The 21,992-nt window shown below is 44.4% G+C and overlaps 1 long non-coding RNA gene across 1 annotated transcript; it reads left to right on the forward strand.

Moving 5' to 3' along the window:
* Positions 1–75: 75 nt before the first annotated feature.
* LOC134356967 (uncharacterized) lies at positions 76–1,525 on the forward strand. Its single transcript, XR_010020476.1, has 3 exons — positions 76–173; positions 658–782; positions 1,248–1,525. It is a non-coding gene; the product is annotated as an uncharacterized LOC134356967 (long non-coding RNA).
* Positions 1,526–21,992: the final 20,467 nt, after the last annotated feature.

Here is a 21,992-nt window from a genome sequence, read left to right on the forward strand (position 1 = left end):
GAACTCCTCCCCGGGGGGCTTCAGGGTTTAATTGAAGTGGCCCTACCGCCACCACGGCTCCCCACACCGCTTGGCCAATGAGCGGGTGATCCAGGTAACCAAAACTGAGACACGTAGGAGAGAACACAGAACCAACTCTTCCGGGTTAGACTGCAATTCGACACATCCTGCAGGTAAACGCGCACGCAAGGGTTAGAGCGTCTCGTTTATCCAGTGTTTTCTATGAATACAATGTAATCGATACACACAATGTATCAAACTGGCACGGTGCACTTTAGATACATTGTATACAGTTGGACCTGCGGGGAAACAGACAATGCCTTTCCCCAGTAACCACATCTCAGCAGCACACCAATCTCTGTCTAAATTCCCGGTCCCCGATGCAGCATTATGTGCCGTCCATTAGAATCATGCGGACGGAACTTTGCAGAAATAAAGCGGGACCGTTCGCCGCGAACGCTTACAGAGAAAGGAGACTGTGACTCCTTAAGATTACCGAGTCCTCCGATCACACACACATAGTGAACGCAGTTTCACTCAGAAACACGCACTTCATCATATCGCACTTGAGATAAATGCAGTTCTAAAGTAAATACTTTAAAGGAAATACATTAATTACTCTTATTAAATGATACTATTTATTATCTCGTGAGAGAGGTTACAGAAGAAAACACCTCCTGACTCCGATCTACCTGTTCTCCACGACGCCGTTGCTACCATCGAGAGACCGTTTGTAAGGCTGCCTGCCGGCTGAGGGACACAGCCTTCCAGCAGATTAGGATGTGAGTTACGGAGAGACGCTGATTTATGACCTTTGCTTTGCCTACATTAATTAAATAAAACCGCCGCAAATATGTCTAATTCGGATAGACTGTCACATTTAGGATCGAATGTTTACTAGCCCGGGAAAACATTGGGAGAAAGGAAATATAATCGGTTTATTCACATATTTTATCCGCGGCGATGAAGACAAATACATTTCTCTAGAGACGCACTGTGGGTATATAAATTAATTATGTTGTTTTGATATTTTCAAATGTGCATTAGCCAGTGATTCCGGCCTCTTTCTTATCAACATAATCTATTTCAGTTTTCGGAGTACATAAAGATACTCTGTACTTTATAAACGTTTCATTGGGTTAAATGTTATGAGCTTTATACGTTTACATTTCCCGCTGGATCGTCCAATTCACCACACCTCTCTTCTGAGATTTAAAATTGCTGCAATCTATTTTTTTAAACACAAGGGATTCCGCAGATGCTGGAAATCTGGAGAAACATACACAAAGTGCTGGAGGAACTCAGCAGGTCAGGCAGCGTCTTTGGAAAGGGAATAAACAGCCGACGTTTCGGGCCGAGACCCTTCTCTGATGACCCAGGATATCCCCTCTTCTAAGTGCTACCGCCAGGGAGGTGGTACAGGAGCCTGGAGATACACACTCAATGTTATAGGAACATCAGATTTCTGAATGGAGAGTGAACCCTACCTCACTATGTTTTCTCATTTTATCTCTTCTTACACTACCTATTAAATTAAATTTTGTGTATATATTCTTACTCTAATTTATAGTTTTTTCAATTAGTTTGTATTGCACTGTACTGCTGCCGCGAAACATCTAATTTCACGACGTATGCCCCTGATATTAAATCCTGAAGATCTCGGAGGGTTCAGAAGACTGGCGTTCTGGGGATAGGGGGTCTGAGGAATCTCGGGGTCCCTAGTATAACTGGTCCAACTGTGTTAGAGGAGAATTGTTCGACGTTTTGTTAATTAAATACTCCTCCAACACCCCGATCCACCGCAACGAGTATCTTTCGGTTCTTCGGCAATGCGGACCCCACATTTATTATAGAGCACACACAGAATTTATTTATTTTAAAAGTTACCTTAGGAGAGGGGGGCGCGGTTGATGTAGAGCGAGTTTATAAACGCCCATGATCGGGCCCAGAGGGCACGTATCTAAATCTTTTAGATTTACATTAACGAGATAGAAAATGCAAATAGTGAATATCACGATCGGTATTAAACCCTGAGCTAAGGCTGTGTTTGCTCCCCTGCTGATGTTTGCGTTGTGTTGTTGTTGTTAACAGCTCTAAGTCTGTGAATACGGTTTAAATCTGCTGTCACCGGGAGCAAGGCGGGCTCTGTAAGACCTGACGCCGGCCTGCACAGAATTACATGGCCCGAAACAGCGTTTCTTTCATTGTGAGATCTTGCTTGCCTTTTGTTTCAAGCGCTGACAATCGCCAGCGAGCTTACATATTAAAAGAGAGAGAGAGAAAAAAAACGGGGATCACGTTGCAACAAAGGCTTGATCATTTTCAACCGCTTCAGAGGGAGAGAGAGAAAAAAATGTTTGTTTAAGATGCAAAGCTGTGTAAATCTCGGGCACGGGACTAGGAGTCGAAGTGTTTGGCGCGGGGCAGGTGCACGGCGCACAGACTCCAGGGCAGCCAAACACTGGGGAGAATCCATGTATCTTTTGCATTTCTTTAATAAAGCCCTCCCGTTCCCCGCCCGGGCAGAGGAAGATTAACTCGGTAACCTGTTATCCTTTTTTTAAAAAAAATGCAGATTAAGATCTCGGTAAAATTTCCCTGAATTTAAACCTTAAAATCAACTCATCCGGGAAAATTAGTCGCATCTGTATTATTTCCAGTACATTTGAAAGAAAGATAGATTAGCGGCGAAGAAAACTACACTATCTCAAAAGACGGCTAGCATAAATCCCGCAAAATGCCCCGCTCGCAGACCTCTTCCACCAGCAATCTCGTCGTTAAAACACCCTCAGCTTTCGGGGAGGAAAGAAAAATCCAGCGAGTCAAAAAAAAACGTTCAAATCAAGCCATTCCTCTTTTGCAAAAGAGAATTTCAAAAGAGTTTTATAACACTTCCTAATACAATACAGTCCGAGGCGGTCTATCAAGCGTCCTGTCTGCATCAAAACTTGAAAATAAATATTTATAAACCCACTCGGTATTTATTCCTGTTGATTTCCTCTTGTGAAATATATATGTAGCCAATTCAATACATTTTTTGTTTCTAGAAGTTTAGCGAAAGAGGGGAATAATTGTCTAAAATTAGGATATATTGTAATATTTATCTTCTAATACTTAAAATACTGCACTGATCAGGATCACTTGTAAGAAGAAAACTGAGTTAATTGTTCAGGATCGATCATTCTTCATCAGAAAAAAAAACATTTTTACATATCTTTTGTTTTCTATTTTGCTTTTCTGTGCATTTACCAGGAGTTTCGTTAAGCGATCTTTGAAGCTGATTGTATTCTGTATATAAAACGCGGTTAAGTTGCCATTTGTCAGTATTTATTGATATATAAAATGTTGCGTGTTTTGGAGTTAATTGAGTGGGGATGATATTTTATTTCTGGGGCTTTCGTTATTTGAATTCTGGCTGTACTCTCGGCGAGGTATCGGTAAACTCCGATTTCCAAAACCAGGCCGTCGCTATCAGACCCGGGATTAAAATGAAAATCCCACCCCGACTCAGCTCAGGGGCAAAAGCGTCTTGTCGTTCATACCGGTTACCCCGCGGAGAGACAGGCGGGATCTCCGTCCGTCAGTCGGTGGACCCAGAGAGCTCTTTCGCTCCTTGCCTGTCCCAGCCTTGTGTGCGTGCGTTAGAGAGCGAGAGAGAGTCAATTTGTATGCCTCTGTTTACATGTTTGTGTGTGAAAGTGAAACAGTTTGTGAGTATGTACATGTGTCCGAGTGTGTTTCTGCTTGTCTAGTGTGTGTGTGTGTAACTGTGTATCTGTGTATGTGAATGTGTGTGTGTATCTGTGTATGTGTGAGTGTATGTAACTGTGTATCTGTATATGTGTGTGTGTGTGTAACTGTGTATCCGTGTATGTGAATGTGTGTGTGTATCTGTGTATGTGTGTGTGAGTGTATGTAACTGTGTATCTGTATATGTGTGTGTGAGTGTATGTAACTGTGTATCTGTGTATGTGTGTGTATGTGAGTGAGTGAGTGAGTGAGTGTATCTGTGTATGTAACTGTATCTCTGTATGTGAGTGAGTGTGTGTATCTGTGTATGTGTGTGAGTGAGTGTGTGTACTGTGTGTACTGTGTGTGTGTGTGTGTGTGTATGTGAGTGAGTGAGTGTGTGTACTGTGTGTGTGTGTGTGTGTGTATGTGAGTGAGTGAGTGTGTGTACTGTGTGTACTGTGTGTGTGTGTGTGTGTGTATGTGAGTGAGTGAGTGTGTGTGTACTGTGTATATGAGTGCTTTCTGTTGCACTGTGTGTCTCTCTCGCCACCCTACTCCATTTGCTACATCTCTATCTCATTACCTTTCCCTCTTTTTCCTCCACACCCGTCCTTTCACTCTCACTATATCTCCCACTATCTCCCCCCCCCCCCAGTTCCCCGCACCCACCTCGTCTCTCACGCTGTGTTTGGGTGCGGGCGGGACCGGTCAGAAATCCCACAATTGCTACCAAGGCGCCTAGAAAATTCCAGACTCCTGTACCCTCTCTGTTTCTCTCTCTCTATCTATCTATCTATTTCTCCTTCTCTCTCTCTTCCCTCTCCCCTCACACACGCACACACAGTCGCTCACACTCTCTATCTATCTCTCTCTCATACACTCACACTCTCTCGTTCTCTCTTGTCTCTGTCTCTCTCTCTCTCTCTATCGGTACAGTTATTTATCGATGTTATTGATTTAAACGGACATTGAGGGCCGAGCCTGGGCCTGGTTGTGGGATCTTGCTCATCCTTTGCTCCTTCCGCGTCGCTCTCCCCGTGACAACTTGACATTCCCTGAACCAATAAATCAAAATATTGAAAGTGACGGGACCGGGCCCGAAAGGGTCGCGGCGACCGTTCAAAACCGTCCCCTCCTGGTCCCAGGACTCACACTCATTCAGACCATAGTAAATACCCATCAAATGAAGATCGTCTGTCTCCTAGCACCCACCCACCCACCCACACACACACACACCCCGGGGAACCGTGTACACAGAACGAGCACACGGCCACCAACAACCGCGCTGTGTTCATAAGCGTGGCTGCCTGTTTGTGTACAGAGGTCTGTGCACAATCCCCTGCTCCACAACCGATGAACTCAATTTTAAGGACTCCACAACTCCCGTCCTTAATATTATTTATTACTTATTTATCTAATATTTTTTGTTTTTCTTGTTGTATTTGCACAGTGTTGTCTTTTGCACGTTGGTTGTTCGTCTTCGTGTGTAGTTTTTCATTGATTCTATTGAGTTTCTTTGTATATAGTGTAAATGCCCGCAAGAAAATAAATCGCAGGGTAATACATACGCGCTTTGATAATTAATTTACTCTAAACTTTGTTCACACAGCTTGCGATACACATTTTGTGCATCGTATCCGTCAGTAACATACTGACCAGAGGCTTTATACTTGAGCCAATGCATTTTAAATATATACTTCATGTCATAAAGAAATCCAAATATGTCCATTTTATTTGGATTATTGCAATACGCATATTAAAATATACAAACACCTAGGGACGCATTTCTATAAACATTAACTAAGATTGTTCTGAACATGAAATTAATTAAAACCAATTCATCATTTAACATCATAAACATCTATAATATTTATATTTATTGTGTTTTTTAATGTTTCATTGGATCGGGGCTGACAATCGTTTTTCTTCACACTTGTGCACTGAAGAATGTCAATAAACAATCTTGAATCTGGAAACTGCACATAAGTCTATCAATTGTGATTCGTTATATGTATACAGGTTGAATGGATAATGCATACAAAGTACTGCTGGAATTCAGCAGGTCGGGCAGCCTGATGAAAGGTCTCGGTCCGAAACGTCGACTGTTTATTCCTCTTCATAGATGCTGCCCGACCTGCAGAGTTCCTTCAGCATTTTGTCTGTATTATGGTGGATTTCCAGCGTCTGCAGAATCTCTTGTGTTTATGACGTTGATTATGCATCGGGTTTAATATTCTGTATTAATGAATCCCGTATATCACTTATATACGAGTTTTCTTTAACTAATTGACCTATACGTAGCCAGGATTTCGTTCAGTTTAAATTGTATATTCAAAAATTCGGTACCTTCGAAATCTATTCCAATCTATCGTAAACTGAATGAATGACGTTTATGTTGAGAGAGAGAGAGAGAGTTAGTTGGTTGATTTAACACCGAGATGATCTCCCTTTCGGATTATTCACGGGCGATCTGAGAAGTTTAAACAGATATTTCTCCACGAGGTGTTTATATGGAAATTTAAATCCCAAGCGAGACTGGACAAGAGTCGAAAATATGCGGAACTCCGCGTAAAAAGTGTTATGATACCAAATGCGATTTAAAAAACTAACGGTATTAAAATCAGAGTAAGGCAGATTCATAAAATAAATGTGAAGAGCAGATCAGGGACTAGAATTTATTATAACCGCCCCCCCCCCCTTTGTCGCGATGTAATTCCCGCCTGCCCGAGACCTCGCTTATGGGGAACGTTCCTTGATGTTTGGCTGATTAGAGTTATCAGGTACTCTCAGTCACAAAACCCCTGGCCCGGAGAACAGGACTTCAATTAATCTTAAATCTGGGGAAAGGAAGATCGTATCATCGCTCGCGATTAATGCAGAACCGACTGGGAAAGAAATTAAAATGTGTGGACACCAAAAATCCCAGTAAATCTGAGATCGCACACTCGTAACTGTTATTATTCAAAAAGATACTTTAAAACAGATATGATACAACTTATGTGCAGTCTCGTGTCACTTTATGCACATACAATCTATGTATACAAACTATCTTATGTGTTTATATTTATTGTGTTCTTTATCTTATTGTGTTTTTTGTGCTCCATCGGATCCGGAGTAACAATTATTTCGTTCTCCTTTGCACTTGTGTACTGGAAATGACATTAAATAATCTTGAACTGTGAAATTACACGCTTCTATAGCGAGCAAAGAGGTAGAACAACCAACATAATAATGGTGCTGTTTATGAACAAGTATCTTGCTTTTTTAAATTACTGGCATTGTCAGATTGTCTTTAATTTTTATTAGAGATGCAATCAGAAGATGTTCAGAGAGAGAAAAAGTATATAATCCTAATTTAGACCTCTAAGTCATTTATAATTGCAAACACCAGGACATTTTCATTCTGGACCAATCTATCGATAATCAGCATAGTCCTTTCCCACACGCACGCACACAACCGACGAGCCTGAAATCTCTCCATCCATTGCTCAGTTAAATAACTGTGATTTCTGGTAAATCTCCCTTAATCAAAATGTTATTTTTTTCCTTAAAAGTGTAGCTGCATTGACAGCTCTAATCATTCCAGATTTACACAACGCAGCCTTTTATTTTCGCTTTTTAATAAGACACACGACATTTATAATGCTGGTTCTTTATATAAATACATTTACACGCGAGCGCCGTTTTATTAACCCGGAGCAAATTTTCATTCCAGAGAACTAATCTTTTTTTTCCCCTCTTTTTTTCCTCGAGAGAATGGAATGAAATAAAGTAGGCGACATCTTATCTCGCTTCTCAATAAGGTCGGATGCGAGCAGTGATCAGTGGGTATTCTGAACTAAATTAGTCATAATCTGATGAGTGGGGGGAGGAGGAGGCAGGAGGGGAGGAATAAGCGTCCTCTTATCTCGCTTCGCCAGATAATCACTCAGTTCGCCACGCCGCGTTCCCCCTGCGCGCTACCTACAAAGAGTTTCTAAATACATCGCCTAAGCGCCGGGCGTCCGCCACCCAACCGCCGCAGGTAACTCCGCCGGCCCATATAAACTACCTTCCCGCAGAAAATGCATTCAGGAATAAATCTGTGGGCCGGAAATTCGTTCCAGCAGCTTGTCTTACACATTCAATCCAACCCAAGAGTCAACAGTTTAAAAATATTATCCATGTTATTTTGTTTAGAGAGATGTACACTACGCACAGCTCCCACTGAATTAATTCCCCGCGCCGAGAGGTGTTTAAACCATTTAACCTGAATTCTGGTTTCGAATCCCCTCCTGCAATTGTTATTGTGATCTTGCTCTAAAATATCGCATTGTTGCCCAGTGTAATTCAGTAAAATATATATTAAATCTCTCTCTCTCTCTCTCGCACACACACACACACAACTGAAGAAGGGCCTCGGCCCGAAACGTTCACTGTTTATTCATTTCCATAGATGCTGCCTGACCTGCTGAGTTCCAGCATTTTGTGTGTGTTGCTCCGTAGTGATATGTCCGTCTCCAAGAATCCGTCAGCGAGTTGAGTCAATCTGTACTACCCTCCACCCCCTCTCTTCCCCCTTCTACCTCTCTCAATAACGCACGAACAATTCACGCACGTTTGTGAAATTGCCAGTCGAATCAATAGGTCGTTACGCCGGCAATAACTCACATAATCAAAGCCAAGTGCAGAGATGCTCAGAATTACCAGTACGTAATTCTAATTATTGATGTGTTATAATACAAAACATTTAAACATTACTCACATGAGAAGTATGGCCGTCCTCGCTCAGATCTGTACACACGAACAGCCTCGTTCTTTGGTGTCTAAACTTAACACCAGGTGAGGTTTGAGAATAGAAATCCCCTTTAAAAATCGATACCTGTGTAAGGTTTAGAAGCTGGTGAATTACAGTCGATCGGCTTCCAGGCGGAGAGACACCTTAAATTAACTCTGCCGGTAGATTTGGACAAATATTCGTTGCTCTCGCAAGTGACTTTTCAGACCGAATGAATGGGTTTAATTCAGACCCACGCGAGCACAGAGTTGTATCCTCCGTTACCAGATCTCTTCACTTATCCGGCGTCGGTCCATGTTATATAACCCCGTGCGTAGGAAAGTTAAAGTCGAGGTTTAAATTTTTAAATATTGTACTCTTAGATTTCCTACTTTGATAATGACTTTAAAAAAAACGATTAAACCCCAAAGTTAAAACGAATCGGGGACAATAAACGGGACAATTTCGTGGTCTTAATCCAATCCACCTCGAGGTTTCGGTGTCCTTGGTAAAAGCGCCCGGCAACCGTGATCATCCCCATTATCCTCAACGATTAATTAGTTCGTCTTGTTCTGAAGGTCACTTCCAGGGAGCGCACAATATATCAAGCGGGATGAGGACCATAGGGCACAGGAGCAGGATTCGGCCATCGAGTCTATTACGCCATTTCATCATGGATAATTTATTTTCCGTCTCAACCCCAATCTTCTGCCTTCTCCTCATAAACTTTGACACCCTTACTAATCAAGAACCCATCAAACTTTGCTTTAAGTCTACCTAACGACTCGGCCTTCACAGCCGTGTGGGAAGGAATCAGAATTGGCTTCAATATCAATGATACATGTCATGAAATGTATTGTTTTAAGGCAAAAGTACATTGCAATACGTAAAAGTACGTAAATTACAATAAGAAATATATAATTAAGTTAAGTAAGTACGGCAAAGGTCGTGAGGTAGTGTTAATGGGCTGTTTCAAAGAATTCCACAGGTTGACCGATCCCTGGGCTGCAGAAAATCCCCCTCAACTCCGTTCTAAAGGAACACGCTTCTATCGCCAGGCTGTGTCGCACGTGAGGGAGGAGGGTGGCCCAGGAGATCTCAGGGGTCTCTGCCTCAGAAAGAGTGGGGAAACTCTCCCAAATCTAGTGGATCTTTCGAATAATCAATACCTGGGCTGTGGAGGTTTAAACCCAAAATGGATAGCATTTTGGGCATTGGGAAAGTCATTGAATGTAGAACATTGAACAGGACCAAGCTCCTGGACCCACAATGTTCTGCCAAGACAACCCACTAGTAATCAAATGGCCAACTGAACTAATCACTTCTGCCCACACAATGTCCATATCCTTCCACTTTCTTCACATTCATGTTCCTGTCTAAACATCTCTTAGAAGTCCCTAATGCATCTGCCTCTACCACCACTCCAGACAGGGCATTCCAGGCACCCTCCACCCTCAGTGCAAAAAAACTCGCCCCTCGCATTTCTTTTGAAATTACCTCCTTCCATCTTTAATGCATGCCCTCTGGTATTAAACACTTCAATCCTGGAAAAAAGGATACTGTCTCTCTACTCTATCTATACCCCTCATAATCTTACAAACCTCCTATCAGATCTCTCCTCAGCCTCCGTCACTCCAGAGCAATCAACCCCAGTCCAGGGGGATTGGGTAGAGTGAGATCTGCCATGACTTGGCTGAATAACGGGGCGGTGTCAAGGGTCAGAGCATTACTCACTTGCTCGTGGATTTTATGTTACAATGGAAGTTGGGTGAGATTTTGAAGTGACTTCCTACCAGCCCTTGAACTCAGCCCGACCCATCACCCAGAGTCAGCCTGAGGGAATACCTCCCCAGGCAGGCTGATTTTGGTCGATTATTCATTCCTCATCTGCTGTGTCGTACGACACAGGCGATCACAGTCTTTCTACTGTTCTTGGCAATTTTTTCTACGGAAGTGGTTTGCCAATGTCTTCTTCTGGGCAGTGTCTTTACAAGATGGGTGACCCCAGCCATTATTAATACTTTTCGGAGAATGTCTGCCTGGTGGTTGCATAACCAGGAATTGTGATCTGCACCCGCTGCTCACACGACCATCCACCACCCACTCCCACGGCTTCACATGACCCTGATTGGAGGAGGTTAACTTAGCCCCGGTTTTAAAGACAACATCCTAACAGGTACTTGTGGGCATTTTTAGTCCATCAGCTAGAGGACCAGAATTAGTCCATTCAGCGCATCAAGTCTACTCTGCTATTCCATCATAGCTGATTTATTTACGTTCTCCTGTCTTCACCCTGTGACCTTTGATGGAGGACAGTTTTGGGCAGCACAGTGGTGTAGCGGTTGGCACAATCGATTTAAGGCCCCAGTGATCACCGACCGGGGTTCAATTCCCACTGCTGTTTGTAATGTTCTCCCCGAGAGCGTGTGGGTTTTCTCTGGGTGCTCTGGTTTCCTCCCACTGTCCAAAGGCCTACAGATAGGATTAGGGTTCATGAGTTGTGGGCAAGCTTTGTTGTGTTGGACGCACAGCTATGCTCGCTGGCTGCCCCCAGCGCATCCTCAGACTGTTGTTGGATGTTGATGCAAAATGATACATTTTACTGTAATTTTCAATGTTTTAGTATCAATGTGACAAATAAAGCCGATATTTAGCTCTTTAATCAAGAATTTATCAACTCCAGCTTGAAATATACCCAATAACTTGGCCTCCACAGCCATCTGTGGCAATGAATTCCACAGATTCACCACCCTCTGCCCAAAGAAATTCCTCCTCATCTCTTTTCCAAAGGGACATTCTGAAGGGAGTCTGTGCCCTCAGGTCCTGGACTCTCCCACAATTGGAAACATCCTGTCCTCTCTTTACTTCTCAGACATTCTCTGACGATCAAGGATGACAGCCCAATCCACTGACGTGCTGAAGTGGCTAACCATTGGAGTCAAAGTCAAGGTTACTATCAAAGTACATTTATATTACAATTTACTATCTTAAGACTCATTGCTTGCAGGCATTTATAGGAAAATAAAAAAGTACAACAGAATTTATGAAAGACTACACATAAACAAAGACGGACAAACAACCACTGGGCAAAGGGAAACAAATTGTGCAAATATTAAAAAAATAGTACTGAGAAAATGAGTTGTAGCGTCTTTGAAAGAGAGTCTTTAGGTTGTGAATTCTGTTCAGAGTTGAGGTGAGTGATGTTATCCACACTGATGGTTGAGGGGTAATAACTGTTCCTGAACCTGGTGGTGTGGGACCTGATGGTTGAGGGGTAATAACTGTTCCTGAACCTGGTGGTGTGGGACCTGATGGCTGAGGGGTAATAACTGTTCCTGAACCTGGTGGTGTGGGACCTGATGGATGAGGTGTAATAACTATTCCTGAACCTGGCGGTATGGGACCTGATGGTTGAGGGGTAATAATTGTTCCTGAACCTGGTGGTGTGGGACCTGATGGTTGAGGGGTAATAACTGTTCCTGAACCTGGTGGTGTGGGACCTGGTGGTTGTAGGGTAATAACTGTTCCTGAACCTGGTGGTGTGGGACCTGATGGTTGAGGGGTAATAACTGTCCCTGAACCTGGTGGTGTGGGACCTGATGGCTGTAGGGTAATAACTGTTCCTGAACCTGGTGGTGTGGGACCTGATGGATGAGGTGTAATAACTGTTCCTGAACCTGGCGGTGTGGGACCTGATGGTTGAGGGGTAATAATTGTTCCTGAACCTGGTGGTGTGGGACCTGATGATTGAGGGGTAATAACTGTTCCTGAACCTGGTGGTGTGGGACCTGATGGTTGAGGGGTAATAACTGTTCCTGAACCTGGTGGTGTGGGACCTGATGATTGAGGGGTAATAACTGTTCCTGAACCTGGTGGTGTGGGACCTGATGATTGAGGGGTAATAACTGTTCCTGAACCCGGTGGTGTGGAACCTGATGATTGAGGGGTAATAACTGTTCCTGAACCTGGTGGTGTGGGACCTGATGATTGAGGGGTGATAACTGTTCCTGAACCTGGTGGTGTGGGACCTGATGGGTGAGGGGTAATAACTGTTCCTGAACCTGGTGGTGTGGGACCTGATGGTTGAGGGGTAATAACTGTCCCTGAACCTGGTGGTGTGGGACCTGATGGTTGAGGGGTAATAACTGTCCCTGAACCTGGTGGTGTGGGACCTGATGATTGAGGGGTAATAACTGTTCCTGAACCTGGTGGTGTGGGACCTGATGATTGAGGGGTAATAACTGTTCCTGAACCTGGTGGTGTGGGACCTGAGGCTCCTGTACCTCCTGCCTGATGGGAGCAGTGAGAAGAGATCATGGTCTGGATGGTGAGGGTCCTTGATGATGATGCAGCTCTGAGTAGTTACGCTCAGGGGTGGGGAGGGCTTTGCCTGTGATGGACTGGACTGTGTCCACCACTTCTGTAGGCTTCTCCATTCCTGGGCATTGGTGTTTGCCTATCAGGACGTGATGCAACCAGTCAGGACACTTTCCACTGTGCACCGATAGAAGTTTGTCAAAGTTTTCGATGACATGCCAAATCTATGCAAATTTCTAAGAGAGTAGAGTTGCTGCTGTTCCTTCTTTGTGACGTCAGTTATACCCTGGTCCCAGGACAGATACTGGGAGGGTGGGAGGTGTCCAATGAGAGGCAGCTTGTGAGGAGTTTCATTCATTCCCCCAGCCCCCAGTACCATCCCAGGTGCTTTCTGGGTCGTAGGTCAGGAATTCCCAGGAATGGTAAAAGACCTTGAGAACTTCCTTGGGCTGGACCTCCTCAAGTCTGTTGACTGTTACTTAAAAGGTAAGCTGGGTCAAACAATGTTTTTGCCAAAACCTAATGAAATTGAAACTTTAATTCAAAAAGGGAAAATTAAAAAATTTATTTCTTGTATGTATAATTTGATTCAAGAACACACAATTAAACAAGGAATCCATAAGTCAAAGCAAAAATGGGAAACAGATCTGAATATTAATATTGATGAAACAAATTGGTCAAGACTCTGTCTTGACAGTATGACAAATACAATAAATGTTCGACTTAGATTAGTACAATATAATTTTTTACACCAATTATATATTACACCACAAAAAATAAATAGATTAAATTCAAATCTATCCGATAAATGCTTTCGGTGTAATCAAGAAATTGGTACTTTTTTACAGTCTACTTGGTCTTGTTTTAAAATTCAACCCTTTTGGATAAATTTAAGAATCTTATTGGAACAAATTACTGGAACTCAGCTTCCACATAACCCTGTATTATTTCTACTAGGTGATATTGAAGGGATAAAACCAAAACTTAAATTGAATAAGTATCAGAAAGAATTTATAAAAATTGCATTGGCAGTAGCTAAGAAGACTATAGCAGTTACTTGGAAATCTGATTCGTATTTAAGTATGGATCGTTGGAATAATGAAATGGCTAGTTCTATTCCACTCGAAAAAATTACTTATAATTTAAGAGATAAATATGTAACATTTTTGAATATTTGGCGCCCTTATTTATAAAAGATAGGATGGCATATTTAAGTGCTCCGATAAAGATCTTGGTCCCTTGGGGAAAGTAACGAATAATTATACCAGATTTATTTTGAATCCCATGGAGCATGTGGAAACCTTCCAATACCCAGGCAGCTCCTCTTTTTTTTTCTCTTCTTTCTTTTTAGGTAGGACTATATATGGGGGGGGGGGTTAAGGGGAGGGGGGAGGGTAGATTTTATCTTTTCATGTATTCTTTTTGAAAACTCAATAAAAATTATATTATAAAAAAAAGTCTGTTGACCGTGGCTTGGTCTGGGAGGATGGTGTGAAGTCTGTGACCCATGCACTGGATTTGTGCATTGGTAACCAGCACCTCACTGTTTAGAGAGTTGACCAGCCATGGCTCAGATATCAAAAGGCCAAGATGGAATGGACATTGAGAAGATGTTTCCAATAGTAGGAGAGTCTACATCCTCAGGATAGAAGGACAGCCCTTCAGGACAGAGATGAGGAGGAATTTATTTAGGCAGAGGGTGGTGAATCTGTGGCATTCATTGCCACAAATGGCTGTGGAGGCCCAGTCATTGGGTATATTTAAAGCTGAGGTTGCTAGGTTCTAGATTAGTCAAGGCTTCAGAGATTATAGGGCGAAGGCAAAAGAATGGGGTTGAGAGGGATAATTAATGAACCATGATGGAATGGCAGAGCAGAACTGATGGGCCAAATAACCCAATTCTGCTCCTATGTCATATGGACTTATGACTGACCTATCACTGTATCAAACAACACATAAACAGGCCATTCAGCCCTACTCAACCATTCTGACCAAGATGCCTGCCAGATCTACTCCCATGTGCCCATGTGTCTCTCTAACCCTTTCCAATCCACGTACCTCGGAGACACAAGAGATCCTCAGATGCAGGAAATCTTGAACAACACACACACACACTGCTGGATCCTGATGAAGAATCTTGGCCTGAAACATGCTGCCTGATCCAGCATTTTTTTATTTTGTCTGGTGCTTTGGATTTCCAGCATCTGCAGAACCTCTTCTGTCGTGGAATATTGAGAGCGGCCCTGACCTTGTTCACATTCTGAAGTGGGACTGTGGGAGGGATCACGGCTCATGTGTAACATGAACAATATTGAAAATCTGAGCACTACTGAACTTGCAAAGGTCCACAATGGACAGGCACAGTGGCGTAGCAGGTAGAGCCGCTATCTCAAGGCACCCGAGACCCGAGTCCGATCCCAACCTCTGGCCGTGAAGTTTGTGCCTTCTCCTGTGACCACATGGGTTTCCGCCGGATGATCCGGTTTAGAATGTACAACAATACACTGCAGGAGCTTAATAAGCTGATGTTTAAACACCTTCTGACCACACAATGTTCATGTCTGATAAATAACTTTCAGCCTTATCCAAGGACCCTGGCATCACATTCCAGGCACTCTCTAGTTTACAGTTCAAGTTTAATTGTCATTCAATCATACATGAATACCCATGAGTACAGCCAAACTAAACAGTTTTACTCTGGGGCCAAGGCGCCAACAATCACGCACAGCACAAGGCACATATACCATGTATAGCAAGCACATATAGGATATCAACAAAATACAGTCACACAAAACAAAATAGTCCAATTCCCTGAGTCCATGAACGTTGCAGCAGTCTGCAGTCGAACACAATATGGCTTGTCTTCTGCTGAACGGACACTAGGGGGCAGCACCGACATCAACTTGGATGCCATGCCATACTGCCTGGGCAGCTGTAAACTGGCAAAGCAGGCTCTCTATGTAAAAATCCTGCCTCCACATGTTCCTGCAGCCCAAAGATAGGGGTGGCTGTGGTTTAGTTGCCCCTAGTGTGTAGGAGAGGGGTGGAGTCTGGGAGGAGATGATGAGAGTGGAGGGGGTTGATGTAAATGGGTGGTTGGTGGTGAGCACAGACTAAAACCTGTTTGTCAGTGTGACTCTGAAACCTCCCAGGTCCCAGCCATCATCCATTCGTTACGTGTCGTGTCGTTTGAAGTAGGTGACTGTGGTCTTTCCATGACTGCGATTGTTCTTGGCAAATTTTGAAGCCTTTCTTGGCCATCCTTGAACAATGCTGTGGCATCACCCAGTGCCTTTCATAATTCGCGTTGAGTTGACGCTGTTGCAGGAGATGTGGCATGCAAATGGCGGATGGATCTCCAACCAAGTTGTCTCAGCCAAGCCTCAGCAAATAGAACCAGTTTAGATGGGCAGCTGGGTTAGTATGAACGAGTTAGGCTGAAGGGCCTATTGCTGTGCTGTATGACTTTGTGACTCTAAACCACTGAGAAGGAATGGTTGAGAGGGATAGTGGTTGTATTTCATTAGGAGTTTGAGCAGAATTGGGTACGTCACCAAAGACAGTCACAAGTTTCTACAGACGTGCCGTAGAGAGCATTCTGACCGGCTGCATCACCGTCTTACCAGGGGCGCACTGCACAGGATCAGACAAAGCTGCAGAAAGTTGTAAACTCAGCCAGCTCCATCACAGGCACCAGACTCCCCAGTATCGAAGACACCTTTAAAAGACGATGCTTCAATAAGGCGGCATCCATCATTCAGGACCCCCATCACCCAGGACAAGCCCTCTTCTCATCGCTACCATCAGGTACAGGAGCCTGAAGACACACACCCACCAATTCAGGAACAACCTCTTCCCCTCTGCCGTCCGATTCCTGAATGGACAGTGAACCCATGAACACTACCTCACTATTTTCTCCTCTCTTTTTCCACGACTTATTTAATGTAATTTCCTTTTTGATATACACAGTACTTCTCATTGTAATTACAGTCTTTATTATCATATATCACAACTTACTGCTGCAGCACAACACATTTCACTACATATTCCAGTGATATTAAACCTGATTCTGAATACATGTATGTGTACAGTGTGTGTGTGTGTGTGTGTGTCTGTGTGTCTGTGTGTCTGTGTGAGTGTATGTGTGTGTGTGTGTGTGTCTGTATGTGTGTGTGTGTGTGTGTCTGTGTGTGTGTGTGTGTGTGTCTGTGTGAGTGTATGTGTGTGTATCTGTGTGTGTGTGTCTGTGTCTGTGTGTGTGTTTGTATGTGTGTGTGTGTGTCTGTCTATGTGTGTGTGTGTGTGTGTCTGTATGTGTGTGTGTGTGTCTGTCTGTCTGTGTGTGTGTCTGTCTATGTGTATGTGTGTGTGTCTGTGTGTGTGTATGTGTCTGTGTGTGTGTATGTGTGTGTGTGTATGTGTCTGTGTGTGTATGTGTGTGTGTGTGTGTGTCTGTATGTGTGTGTATCTGTATGTGTCTGTGTGTGTGTGTGTGTGTCTGTATGTGTGTGTGTCTGTATGTGTGTGTGTGTCTGTGTGTCTGACTGCCTGTGTAAAACACTCATTTGAGTTTACTGCAGATGCGCAAGTCCATGTTTGCACAGGTGCAATGAAAAACATACGACGGCATCACAGACACAAAGCTTCAGAGACACAGCACTCACAGAAAACATAACTCTTACATAACATTTTCTCCATTCCTGCTGAACGGCTTCGGCCCGAAACATCGACTGTACTCTTTCCCATAGATGCTGCCTGGCCTGCTGAGTTCCTCCAGCATTTTTTGTGTGTTGCTTAGATTTCCAGCATCTAATTTTCTCTTGTTTCTAACTTATACAAAATTATAGCTAATTTTATACAAGAAAACACAATTGAAACAAAACAAATCCATTGTAGTGCAAATTAGTCGGAGTGTGACTGCACTGAGGTTGGGAAAACGCAGCCAAACAGAACCCAAATTTAATTACTATCCGGGGCCATGTGTGGTCAGGTGAATTGGCAGAACGAAAAACGGTTTTCTCCGCGTCATTACTGGGGTTCGAATTCTCTCTGGCTTCCTGGACCATTATCGAGATCATTAAAGCTAAATCTTTATCTTTAAATAAGGCTAATCTTTATGGGGAAAGATTAAAGAATCGTTAACGCGCTTCATTTGCGGGCGGCGGGTGCCACCTAGCGGCGCCGTCCTCGAGGTGCAAGTGTTTTCAGCGCCGCGGCTGAATTCAGGTAATTGGACCATTTCGGGCCCAACTCTGAGTTCAGTTTATATCTCATTGCTGTACAATGATGGAGAGAGTCTCTGACTCAGGAGGTGGCGCCAACCCGATTCAAGTGCTGCCAGATAGAAGACGGTTTGTGTCACAGGACAAAGGAACAATATATTTATTTTAGGAAAGAAATATAATTCAGACTGAGTTTATGGTGAAACCCCTTGTAAGCCGGCCGCCAGGGACCCGCTCGCAGTTGTCGTGAATTTAACAGGGGAATTTCTCTCTGTCTCTCAGTACAATGGAGACTTTGAGTGCCAAGTGATTTGGAAATTCTGGCCTTTTTGTAATTGTAATATGTTTGAATATAGTGGGGTGGGGAAAAAAAAGCACGTCATTAGGTTTTCTGCCCTAGGACTGGGTCGGATAGGAGCCGAGATGTTTCACAACCACAGAAGTACTTCCCTCTCCCCCTGCCCCCGCCCTCTCTTTTTTATTACAGTGAGTGCCTTCTCCTGATAACCAATATAATGACTCGTCCCTTCGCCTGCACCAACTCGCGCACAGCAAGATCCCATGGGAAGTATTTTGAATGAAGGAGCCACGTTGGAACTGGGACACACATCAAAGTTGCTGGTGAACGCAGCAGGCCAGGCAGCAGGTACCTCTAGGAAGAGGTACAGTCGACGTTTCAGGCCGAGACCCTTCATCAGGACTAACTGAAGGAAGAGTGAGTAAGAGATTTGAAAGTTGGAGGGGGAGGGGGAGATCCAAAATGATAGGAGAAGACAGGAGGGGGAGGGATGGAGCCAAGAGCTGGACAGGTGATAGGCAAAAGGGATATGAGAGGATCATGGGACAGGAGGTCCGGGAAGAAAGACAAGGGTGGGGGGACCCAGAGGATGGGCAAGGGGTATATTCAGAGGGACAGAGGGAGAAAAAGGTGAGTGAGAGAAAGAATGTGTGCATAAAAATAAGTAACAGATGGGGTACGAGGGGGAGGTGGGGCCTAACGGAAGTTAGAGAAGTCGATGTTCATGCCATCAGGTTGGAGGCCTCCCAGAAGGAATATAAGGTGTTGTTCCTCCAACCTGAGTGTGGCTTCATCTGTTACTTATTTTTATGCACACATTCTTTCTCTCACTCTCCTTTTTCTCCCTCTGTCCCTCTGAATATACCCCTTGCCCATCCTCTGGGTCCCCCCACCTTGTCTTTCTTCCTGGACCTCCTGTCCCATGATCCTCTCGTATCTCCTTTTGCCAATCACCTGTCCAGCTCTTGGCTCCATCCCTCCCCCTCCTGTCTTCTCCTATCATCTTGCATCTCCCCCTCCCCCTCCAGCTTTCAAATCCCTTACTCACTCTTCCTTCAGTTAGTCCTGACGAAGGGTCACGGCCTGAAACGTCGACTGTACCTCTTCCTAGAGATGCTGCCTGGCCTGCTGCGTTCACCAGCAACTTTGATGTGTGTTGCTTGAATTTCCAGCATCTGCAGAATTCCTGTTGTTTACATTGGAACTGGGACTAACTTTCCAAGGAGGGAAAGACTCCCCTCCCTCCCTCCCCCCTCCCCAAACACCTCCACCTACCTCGTCTGCTCCTCCTCAGGAGTCTTGGGACCTTAAGATTACCTTCAATGGTTAGATTGTACATGGATACATACAGTGAAATGCGTCGTTTGCGTCAACGACACAGTCCAGCCTGCGTCGTCACCATGGTTCCGGCACCAACGTAACCCCAGTGGGAGGAAACTGGAGCGTCCGGAGTGAGCAAACGCTGTCACGGGGAGAACAGCGGGAATGAACCCGGATCGCCGGCGTTGTAAAGCATTACCCTCACCACTATGCTCTCACGCCACCAGTTTATCGAGTCTCCCATAGCCTTGGTCTTCCTGACACTGCACGTCTGTCTTAGCCTCTTCAGTGATCGGCGAGGAGGCAAAGCCGGATCTCTGAACTCAAAGGCCAGGACAGAATGGAGGAGAGCTTCAGAACAGAGAGACGTCTCCCTCCACCAGAGGGTGGTGAATCTGTGGAATTCGTTGCCACAGAGGCCAAGTTATTGGGTTTACTTGAGAGATTCTGGCTTCTGCCCTCTTCCTTTCCAGGCCTGGTGAAGGGTCTCGGCCCATCCCGTTTCAATAGGTCTCAACAGGTACATTTAATGTCAGAGAAATGTTGACAAAATACGTCCTGAAATTCTTTTTGTTCACAAACATCCACATCATCTGTTTATTCCCCTCCAGGTATGTCACCTGATGGGGGTCCTTAATGATGGACGCTGCCTTTTTGAGGTATCACTCCTTGAAGATGCCCTCGATGCTGGGGAGGCTGGTGCCCACGATGGAGCTGACTGGGTTTACAACCTTCTGCAGCTTTTTCCGATCGTGTGCGGTAGCCCCTCCATACCAGACAGTGATGCAACCAGTAAGAATGCTCTCCACAGTACATGAGAGGCATGGATAAAGAGGGTGGTAACAGTTTTTAACCCCAGGGTTGGGGAGTCCAAAACTAGGCAGCAGAGGATTAAGATTAAAAGTGGAAGGATTTAAAAGGGACCTGAAGGACGTTTTTTTTCACCCAGAGGGTGATTGGTGCATGGAATGAGTTGCCAGATGAAGGGGTCGAGTCAGGGACAATAACGCCTAGAAGACATTTGGACAGGCACTTGGAGCGAAGGCTTAGAAAAAGACTTCTCTGTAGGAGAGGTCCATTCGGATAACGGCAGACTGGTGGTACTTGTTTTACAGCTTTTATACCTTCTGCCTGATGGGAGGCTGTACATCAATGTCCTACCATTTAGAATCAGAATCAGGTTTATTGTCACTGACAGATGTTGTGAAATTTGTTGTTTTGTGGCAGCAGTCCAGTGTAATACGTAAAAATTACTATAAATTACAATAAGAAATATTTATGAAATATATATGAAGTAATTAAGTAGTACAAAAAAGAGTAGAAGAAAGTGAGGTAGTGTTCATGTGTTCATGGACTGTTCAGAAATCTGATGGTGGAGGGGAACGAGCTGTCCCTAAAATGTTGAGTGTGAGTCTTCAGGCTCCTGGAGCTCCTCCCTGATGGGAGTAACGAGAAGAGGACATGCCCTGGGAGGTGGGGGTCCCTACTGATGGAATAAAGGTTGGTTCTGGGTGGGGTCTTTGATGACGCTGGCTGCTTTACCAAGGTGGTGTGAGTGTAGTCAGAGCCCATGGAGGGGAGGCTGGTTTCCATGATGCACTGAGATGTGTCCACAGCTATCTGCAGTTTCTTGCGATCCACTGCAGAGCAGTTGCCGTACCAAGGTGCGATCCATCTGGATAGGATGCCTTCTGTGGAGCATCAACAGAAATTGGTATTGCTTGACTAACATAACTGACCGACATGTTAGTCAAACACAATTTACCTTTCAAAAAGTAACAACGAAGGTTAATGAAGGGAACGTAGTAGATGTTATATATGGACTACGGACTCTACACTTCTAGATGCCTCAGCAACGTACCAGCATAATCAAAGACCCCACCCAACCCAGACATTCTCTCTTCTCCCCCCACCTCCCATCGAGCTGAAGATTTAAAAGCCAGAAAGCACGAACCACTAGGTTCAAAAACAAAGACAGCTTCCATCCCCCTTAAACTATCCCCTAACACGATAAGATGGACTCTTGGCCTCACAATCTACCTCACTATGACTGCACTTTGTTGTCTGCACTTTCTCTGTATCTGTAAGACTTTATTCAGCATTGTTGCTGTTTTCTCTTGTTCCACTGCAGTGCACTGTGTCGTAATCTGATCTGTATGCAAGACAAGCTTCTCACTGCATCTCGGTACACAAGGCAACAACAAACCAATTCCAATATCACTGCCCTGCACTTTTCCTGGCTGATTGATCGCTGGTGTAGGGGTAGGAAGCTCTGCAGGAAGCCTGGCAGGAAACTGTGGGACTTGCCGAGGGGTAGGGGTCGGGGTCTGTTCACACAGGCTCAGGA

The sequence above is a fragment of the Mobula hypostoma genome, chromosome 15 (assembly GCF_963921235.1).
Source record: "Mobula hypostoma chromosome 15, sMobHyp1.1, whole genome shotgun sequence".
Classification (NCBI taxonomy): domain Eukaryota; kingdom Metazoa; phylum Chordata; class Chondrichthyes; order Myliobatiformes; family Myliobatidae; genus Mobula; species Mobula hypostoma.